Consider the following 9,558-nt stretch of genomic DNA (forward strand, 5'->3'; position numbering starts at 1 on the left):
TGCTGTGGTTGTTTCCGTTTTTTGTTTTTGTTTTTGTTGCACAGGACAATAATTTGCTGTGTGAACGTTCAACTTCTTTCTCTAGTAGCGAATGGAAATATTTAGGCCAAATAGTAATAATAATACTAACAATAATAATAATAATAATTTGCAGAATATTTTAAAGTTTAATAAATATAATACCTGTTAGTTTTAGGAAACAATAAGACCTACCCATTCCCAGCCCTTCCTTTCTATTTCTCTTCTTTTATCTCACTCTCTCTCTCTGTGTATATGTATGTGTGTATATATATATATATATATATATATATATATATATATATATATATATATATATATATATACACACATATACATATATAGGAGTGACTGTGTGGTAAGTAGCTTGCTAACCAAACACATGGTTTGGGATTCTGTCCCACTGCGTAGCACCTTGGGCAAGTCTCTTGTACTATAGCCTCAGGCTGGCCAAAGCCTTGTGAATGGATTTGGTAGATAGAGACTGAAAGAAGCCCATCATATATATATAAAAGATAAAGATATATGTGTATGTATGTATATATGTATGTATGTGTGTGTGTATATATATATATATATATATATATATACATATGTATGTGTGTGTGTATGTATGTGCACACATTTAACTCTCTCCCCTTCTCTCTCTTGGGTTATATATTTATTTTTTCCTTTCTTTTCTTTATCTGTTGTTCCATTCTCTCTCTCTCTCTCTCTCTCTCTCTCTCTCTCCCTCTCTCTCTCTCTCTCTCTCTCTCTCTCTCTCTCTCTCTCTCTTCTCTCTCTCTCTCTCTCTCTCTCTCTCTCTCTCTCTCTCTTTCTGCACCCAGCTACCTCTGTATCTTACTTAAGCTGATTATCTGAGGAGAGGGAAGAGTTAAGAACACCATCACAAGTTGATCCAGCAATGTTCCTCCCTATTGTTTATTACTGTTGCTGTGGACCAGCTAAATATCACCTCTAGTCTGGTTTACATTGCCATGTTGCTGCAGAACTATGGAGCAAACATAACCAGTAAGTTGCTGAAGAGAGCAACCGAGCAAAGAATCGGAGAGGGTAGGTTACACTGAATAACCGTGTGACAGGCTGGTCAAAAACTGTTATACTTTTATCATGGTACTTAAGTTACTGTTAACATATTTAATGCAGTGTGTATAAAATATATAATTAGAAATAATTATAAGATGAGATTTAGCTGCTACATTGAGTAGATTATATAAATTACATAATAAACTTCCCATCATTTTGTGGGAAGCACCTGATGGTTTGTTATACCTTACTTACAGCACCAGATAACAGTTGTATCACATATCATATATATAACTTCATACAACATCTTATATCTTATATTAGATAACAGACATATCATGTATATGACTTCCCAAACCCTTCTTTCGCCAGTTAACACATATATCCTGTATTTAAAGAGTAGCAAAACATTAAGAGGTGGAGGTTTTTTTTTTTCACAATTTAGAATTTTGAAATATTTTAGTATATTAAGTTAGGTTTGACTGTGTGGTTAAAAGTTTGCTTCCCAGCCACATGATTTCAGGTTCAATCCCATAAGCAGCATCTTCAGCAAGTCTCTTCTAATATAGCCCTGGGCCAATCAAAGCCTCATGAGTCTCCTTGTTTTGACATCATGTAATAGTTATGAAGAAGTGTCCTTGTCATGTAAGCAGTGTCCTTTGATTCCAGTCTTCTGTGAAAGCATGTCTAGTCATGAAGAAATACCATCTCAACAGGAAACATGAGGTAAGGATTGGTGACAGCAAGGGCATCCAACCATAGAAAATCTGCCTCGACAAAATTCCATCCAAATATACAAACATGGAAAAGTGGACGTCCAAACGATGATGATAACGATTAAGCAAAGGCATTGGATTTACAGAATCACTACAGCATTGAGTAAGAGACCATGTGGTATTTAATTCTATCATTTAGGTTCTGAGTTCAAATCTTGCCAAGATATACTTGGGCAATATCCATTCAATGTGTTCTACTTTTATATGCTGGCATTTTATGATACATGTGAGATTTCCTATTTCTAGCTGGTCAAGTAACTGCATAGATTCTCACATTATCTTGCATAACAACACATCTATGTGTGGCAGCATACAAAATGTTCTCACCTAATGACATCAGATTTATAATTAGAAGTAGAATATATTAGGTGGTCAAGTATGATATTTGTAGTAAGGTATATGGTAACGTTTGACAGTTTTGGTCGGCCTGAGGCTATAGTAGAAGACACTTGCCAAGGTGCCATGCAGTGGGACTGAACCCAGAACCATGTGGTTCGTAAGCAAGCTACTTACTACACAGCCACGCCTACTCTAATTAACAATGCATTAAAAATTTTTTTTCTGGGTGCCAGTTGCTTGAGAGGTCTAGTTATTTGAATACCAGATAAAAGGGAGTTTAGTGCATATACTTGTATATATATATATATATATATATATATATATATGAACGCCTCTGTGTGTGTGTGTTTATATCCCGTAGCTTGATCACGTGACTGATCGGACTACCAGATGTTGTTACACATAGCTGGGTCACAGTGCGCTTTGCATTGTTTTAGCTTCTGGATGATGTCACCCTGCTGGCTAAGCAAGCAGGCCACCGTTTTACCTCTGGTCGAAAGGAGGGTTGGAGCAGTGTTGACTGAAGTGTTTTGCTCCAGAACACAACGCTCCACCCAGCCTGGGAATCAAACACACAATCTAGCTTTCGTGAGTGTGACAGCTTAACAGTAGGCTGTGGGCCTTCATGTATGTTTGTGTGCAGGGTGGGGGTGGGGTGGACAGATAGACAGACAGACAGATAGATAGATAGATAGATAGATAGATAGATAGATAGATAGATAGATAGATAGACAGATAGATGGATGGATGTTGGATATAGTCAGACAGACAGACAGACAGATAGACAAATAGGTCATTAGAGAGAGAGACAGGTTGACAGACAGACAGATGAAGAGACAGACAGACAGATAGATAGATAGATAGATAGATAGATAGATAGATAGATAGATAGATAGATAGACACTCACACACACACACACACATATACACACACACACATACCCTCAAGGCTGTGTTGATGATATTAAATGTAGCAATGATATTGTACTAATGAACAAAACTCGTAACCCCCTCCCCCCACCCCACTCCAGTTATGCCTCTCCTATAAAACCAGGTAGCACCCTGCTCGCCACTCAGCTGGCTGGTTTGTAACAAAGGAAGCTAGCTATTTGTTTATAAAAGTGGTTACCCTTAACACAAAAATGCATCCCACTCGTGCAAACACAGAAAAATAGAATTAAAAACAACTACATAGAAGGTGCATTCCAGAAGTTTTCAGACTTTTTCAGACGAGATATTTATTAATTTCAAAGAAATACAACATTCTGATCCCCTTCAAAGCAGGATGCTCTCACTTCAGTGCACTTGTTGTAGTGCTCCAGCCAATTTGTGAAGGCCCCCCCCGCCCATGGAAGCCCCACCCCAAAGGGAAAGTTTCCAGGACCCTTGTTGCAGTCTCCTGTGCACATATTTCTTATAATAAAAGTAATCATTCAAATGGGAAAAGGAGAAGTCAAATTGACAAATTTACATATTAAGGAGAAGTTATTAATAGACCTAAAGTTTCTTGTCAAAACATTTTCCAAACTAAGATTAAACTGAGATTAAAATATTCTGGAAGGTTTATTGATAGCAGTGTCATGAATATCTATTAAATATTCTAAAAAATAAAAAAAAATAAAAATAAAAAAATAAAAAAACGAAAACACAAAAAAAAACTACCGTTAATGTCCTGTTATTAAACTACTGAGAAATTTGGAAAGTCACAGATATAATCTGGTGATACATATCTATATGTTTACCTAGACTATTTATCTTCTTAGGTATACCCATCCATCCCTTACACACACACACACACACACACACACGCTCTCACACATCCATACTTGTACATATATACATACACACACACACATACACACACATATACATGTGTATGTCTGTGGGGGGGATGCCTGTGTGTGGAGAGGGGTGTCTGGGGGGAATAGGCTTTTTTCAGTTTCCATCTGCCAAATCCACTCACAAGGCATTAGCTGGCCTTGGGCTATAGTAGAATATCTGGGGTGGGGAGAGTTCTGTCAATGAAATCTCATTCTGAGGATGAATGGGAGATTTTGCTATTGAAACCAGCTTCAAAGTTCCTTAATATAACTGGAATATGGCTGGAATTCCTAAGAACATATATATGAATATTCACAGAAATTCCTACCATTTTGTCAGATAACGACTGTTTATTAATCTTAGATGATTAATTACTTATACATTTCTTCAATTCACAAATTCTTTAACTCTTACCCTTAACTTTCGTTTCTCCAAAGCTTCAAACTTCTAAATATATTCTTGGCATTTTAAAGTTAATATTTATAAGCCTCTCATTTCTCCAAATACTATTTATCTCTGAATTAGCTGCCATAAGTTACCACTTTTCTTATCAACCAATTAAAGTGATTCTTTTTTTTTTTCTTTTTTTTTCAGTCATTAGACTGCGGCCATGCTGGAGCACCACCTTTAGTCGAACAAATCGACTCCAGGAATTATTCTTTGTAAGCCCAATACTTATTCTATCGAGCTCTTTTGCTGAACTGCTAAGTTACGGGGATGTAAACACACCAACATTGGCTATCAAAACAGACATTGGTTGTCAACACACACAGACACACACGCACACATATATATAGGCACAGGAGTGGCTGTGCTGTAAGTAACTTGCTTACCAACCACATGGTTCCGGGTTCAGTCCCACTGCATGGAACCTTAGGCAAGTGTCTTCTACTATAGCCTCGGGCCGACCAAAGCCTTGTGAGTGGATATGTATATATGCATGTATATATATATATGTGAGTGGATATGTATATATGCATATATATATATATATATATGTGTGTGTGTGTGTGTGTGTGTGTGTGTGTGTGTGTTATCACACTGTCCACGTGTATTTTACACTTCAATCATAGCAAGTACTTTGTCATGTGACCATTTATATAACGTTACAAGATGCCAGCTGTACACAGAATGGATATTTAATCATGAAGCTATATCTGGTCTAATTGTTGTTTATATATGTGCATAGGCTGTTCTTATGAAATCCATTTAATTCAAAGGATAATCTGACAAGCATTATCTAAGCAGTGACACCTTACAACAGGAAGTGGCCTGGCTTTATACCGCTCTGATACCACCACTGTTATGGACCTGTTTGTGGAGTTTGAGCTGAGGGAGGCCTTTCTGCAATTCCTCGGTCTGCTAGAAATAGCAGTGAAATTTCACCCAAATTGTACTACATCATCATCATCATTATCATCATCATTTTAATGTTCACTTTTCGATGCTTGCGTAAGTCACATGATATTTCTACAGCACACTTAGCTCAAGCAACTGAGGTCAACTTAGCCATTTGTTCTATCGGAGTCGATAAATAAAGTACCACTTCTGTCCTGAGTCAATTCTTTTCTTTCCCTTTCTCTTTCTTTCTGTCTGTTTGTCTTAACTTCCAGAAAGAAATTTACTGTGGTCAGATATGGAGAGGAACAGGTAGGAGAAAGAAGGGGCCCTGCCATGTCTGAAAAAGTTCCCAAGACATGTTAAGCACCCAAAGCAAGGCATGTGCAAAATTTAAGCTCCTGTTGAACCATCCAACCCATGCCAGCATGGAAAACAGACGTTAAATGATGATGATGATGATGATGATGACGGTAACAACGATGACAATGCAATGTGAGCTATTGTGTTTTCTGTAGTGTCAACATCCAAGCATCATCACTATTTTTCCATATCCTTCAGCATTTCCCATGGAACTCTTTGGTCTTCTGCCTGCAAGAGAAATATCTAGGTGGGGGTGGGGAAATTCCAGGAGGGTGACATTCACTATAGATGGAGTGAGGAGAGGATCGTAGCAGCTAGAGTAGGGGCTGGTAAGTGAGGCACTGTGAATAACCGAAAGAGCAGAGTTGAGGAACATAGGTCATAGTAGTAGAGGTAGAAACAAATGAATGAGGAGACAATGTGGAACTGAAACCGAAACCTACATGGTTGCAAACTGAGCTTCTTAGCCACAAGGCCATAACTGCACCTTGTTTTTATTGCATTTTATCAAAGAGTTAAGGAGGTACAATCCCATTTCTTTGATAAAAGCAGTGCTATTGTGTTGTGGAAGAAGACAAGACTGATATGCTTCCACCTGGGAATGTTTATGAGATTTCGGTGTCTAGATTTCACATGGAGCGTACTTAGGTGAGGGAGGTGGGAGGAGAGTAACAACTGGTGTCACCTGGTCAGATGTGGACTTTGTTAGAGGTGACGTTAGCAATTGTTGTCTTTAAATCAACAAATTGGATTTCATTGATCAAATTTCGTTATTCAGCTTTGAAATTGTGACCTATATCTGCTGAGTATAAGGTTCTTTTATGACGTAGGGTTCTAACCCTTGGACAATACGGCTTTTTCTCTTAAGACAAATATTTTGATGGCTCTGTGTTAAATCCATTTTTTGTCATTAAGATTTATCATTTTATCATTAACATTTGTCAAAATAGATATAGGGATAATGGCAAATGGCCCCCCATACTGGTGGCACATAAAAGCACCCATTACACTCTCAGAATGGTTGGCGTTAGGAAGAGCATCCAGCCATAGAAAACCATGCCAAATCAGACTGGAGTCTAGTGCAGCCTTCCAGCTTACCAGCCCTGGTCAAACTGTCCAACCCATGCCCTGGTCAAACTGTCCAAAGTATTAATCAACGTGAGGTTGAAGTAGCAGGCACTTTTCCAAAATGTGTCATGCAGTGGGATTGAACTCAGGACTACATGGCTGGAAAGCAAACTTCTTAAACCACACAACCATGCCTGCACCCTTGGTCAGTGACATCACAAGCAAAGCTGAACGATGGATTTAGTTTCAGTGTTGATGCCCAAAGCAAATAGGTTATAGCAAATTGGATGTTTACTTACAATGAATTAATTATTATTTCAGCCTTTGCATATATCATCATCATCATCATCATCATCATCATTGTTGTTGACATAACCGTTGTCATCGTCATTGTCTTTGTCGTCGTCATCGTTATTGTTGTTGCTATCTTCATTGCTGTCGTCATTGTCATTGTTACCATTATCTTCATCACAATCGTCCTCACCGTCATCATCATCATCATCATCATCATCATCATCATCATCGTCTTCGTCGTCGTCGTTGTCATCATCATCATCATCATTGTTCTCATGACTTTCCAATGCTTGCATGAGTCAGGCAGGATTCGTTGAGCCAGATTCTCCACAGCCAGATGCTGTTCTCGTTGCCATCCTTCACCTCTTTCCAAGGAAAATAATATTCCCCCTCCCCCCCTCCCCATGTTTGAACAAGGTTTTACAATAGATTGCAAGGAAACAATCTCGTATAAAGGTGATGTTTGTTTACAATTACCGTGCAATGTCAAGACAAACACACAGAAACACACACATAGAAACACACACACACACACACACACAAGTGCACTTGCATGCATGCGTTTGTGTGTGTGTGTGTGGGTTACTAAACTATCTTCTTGTTTCTCCCAACTTGGTAAATGGCGAAAGAAATTAAGATTTTGGCAGGAAACCTGGAGAGCTGTATCTCACAAGGCTTTTCTGGTTTCTATAATAATAGTAATAATCCTTTTCCTTATAGGCACAAGGCCTGAAATTTGCGGGAGGGGGATAGTTGATTACAATGACCCCAGTACTCAGCTGGTACTTAATTTATCGACCCCGAAAGGATGAAAGGTAAAGTCGACCTCAGTGGAATTTGAACTCAGAACGTAAAGACAGACGAAATACCGCAAAGCATTTCATCCAGAATGCTAACGATTCTGCCAGCTCACTGCCTCAATAATTAGGAGGAGGAGGAGGAGGAGGAGGAGGAGGAGGAGGAGTCCATCCAAAGTACTAAATATTCAAACAATTTCACTCCTTTGTCACTCTGTGCCATTGTTTCAATTAATTTTTGAAAATAATTAAAGAATTTAGTGAAATAACTTTATCGTTATTAAGCTGATGTTTTCGAACATAAGTTAACACGAGTTTTTTGATGGAAGGATTTAATTTAGATCCCTTTAAAACAGGGAAGTTTGTATCACAGAATCAGGGTGAGGGTCTCAGGGGTTAAATTAAGGAAGTGCAGGCCAGCAAAATGACAGAGTAACAGATGCAGTTGTCTTTTAGGATTTTGGAAACTATGGTAATTCCAAAGTGAAAGACATCTTTTCTCCTTCGTTAACACATGATATTGCAATGTTTTGTATTGTTACAATACATTGACAACAATGTAAAATATAAAACAATATGTACAAAAGACAAATGACAAAAAACACCATATTCTTTTTTTTTATTTGTTTCGGTCATTTGATTGTGGCCATGCTGGAGCACTGCACTTAAGGATTTTTTAGTCGAAGAAATCAACCCCAGGGCTTATTCTTTATAAGCCTAGGACTTATTTTATCAATCTCTTTTGCTGAACTGCCTAGTTACGGAGACGTAAACACACCAACATCGGTTGTCAAGTGATGGTGGGTGGGGACAAACACAGACACAATGTCTGTCTATAATTATATCTTTAATTTGTTGCTGTCATTGGAGGTAGTGGCAGCTCGTGTATCGGCACTGCAACCATGTCGTTGAGGTTCTTTATTGTAACGTAAGCAAATACAGTCAGGTAAGCAGTATGCACAGCTCCCATAGGATTATGTAATGTGTTACGCAACTCCCAGTTCATCAGGCAAAGCAAATAAATAAGTGTGCGATGACATCCTGATTAATCGACAGATCAGCAACTCGTGAAATTTCTAATCAGAATTACCAACATTTCAGAAATGTCAGGCGGAGAGGACAGCAAACTGTCAATCAACAAGGGTGCATAACATAGTGATGTTGTAAATTAAAGAACAATTAAAGGCAGTTGAAAGCATTTCTATTCCAAAGAGGTCATTAAAATTAGTAACTTCATTTATAAAGACTTGTAGTGGCAGATAGCAGGCGCCAAACAAGACACGTGACCCTATCAAAACATATCTGAAGAACAGCTGCTGACTTTATTCCAATAAAAACATTTACAGTGTTATATTGTTTTAAACTGTTTTGATGTTAATTACATTAAGGAGTGGTATGGTTGATAAATTCCAGAATTTCTTAGCCGCTCGCTTAATTAATCTTAATAAAAGTGCTCTGATTAATTATTACAAGACTAAAAGAATATTAGCAAATTAGCTAGTTAGAAAGAAAATCTCAGTAAGAGATGAAAGCAGTAAATATACTGAGAAGTCATGTTTATCACCATTTCCACATGGCTGTTCCGTAGGAACTGATGTCACTACCATTTTAAGCTCAGGAGGACACCTCCACCGGTTAGTTATTCAATACAATCTGCACCCAATATATATTGCAAACAGGGGAGCAAACCCCTACCATCTTCCAGTGACAGAACC

The sequence above is a fragment of the Octopus bimaculoides genome, chromosome 25 (genome assembly GCF_046866305.1).
Source record: "Octopus bimaculoides isolate indiv1 chromosome 25, ASM4686630v1, whole genome shotgun sequence".
NCBI classification, from domain to species: Eukaryota; Metazoa; Mollusca; class Cephalopoda; order Octopoda; family Octopodidae; genus Octopus; species Octopus bimaculoides.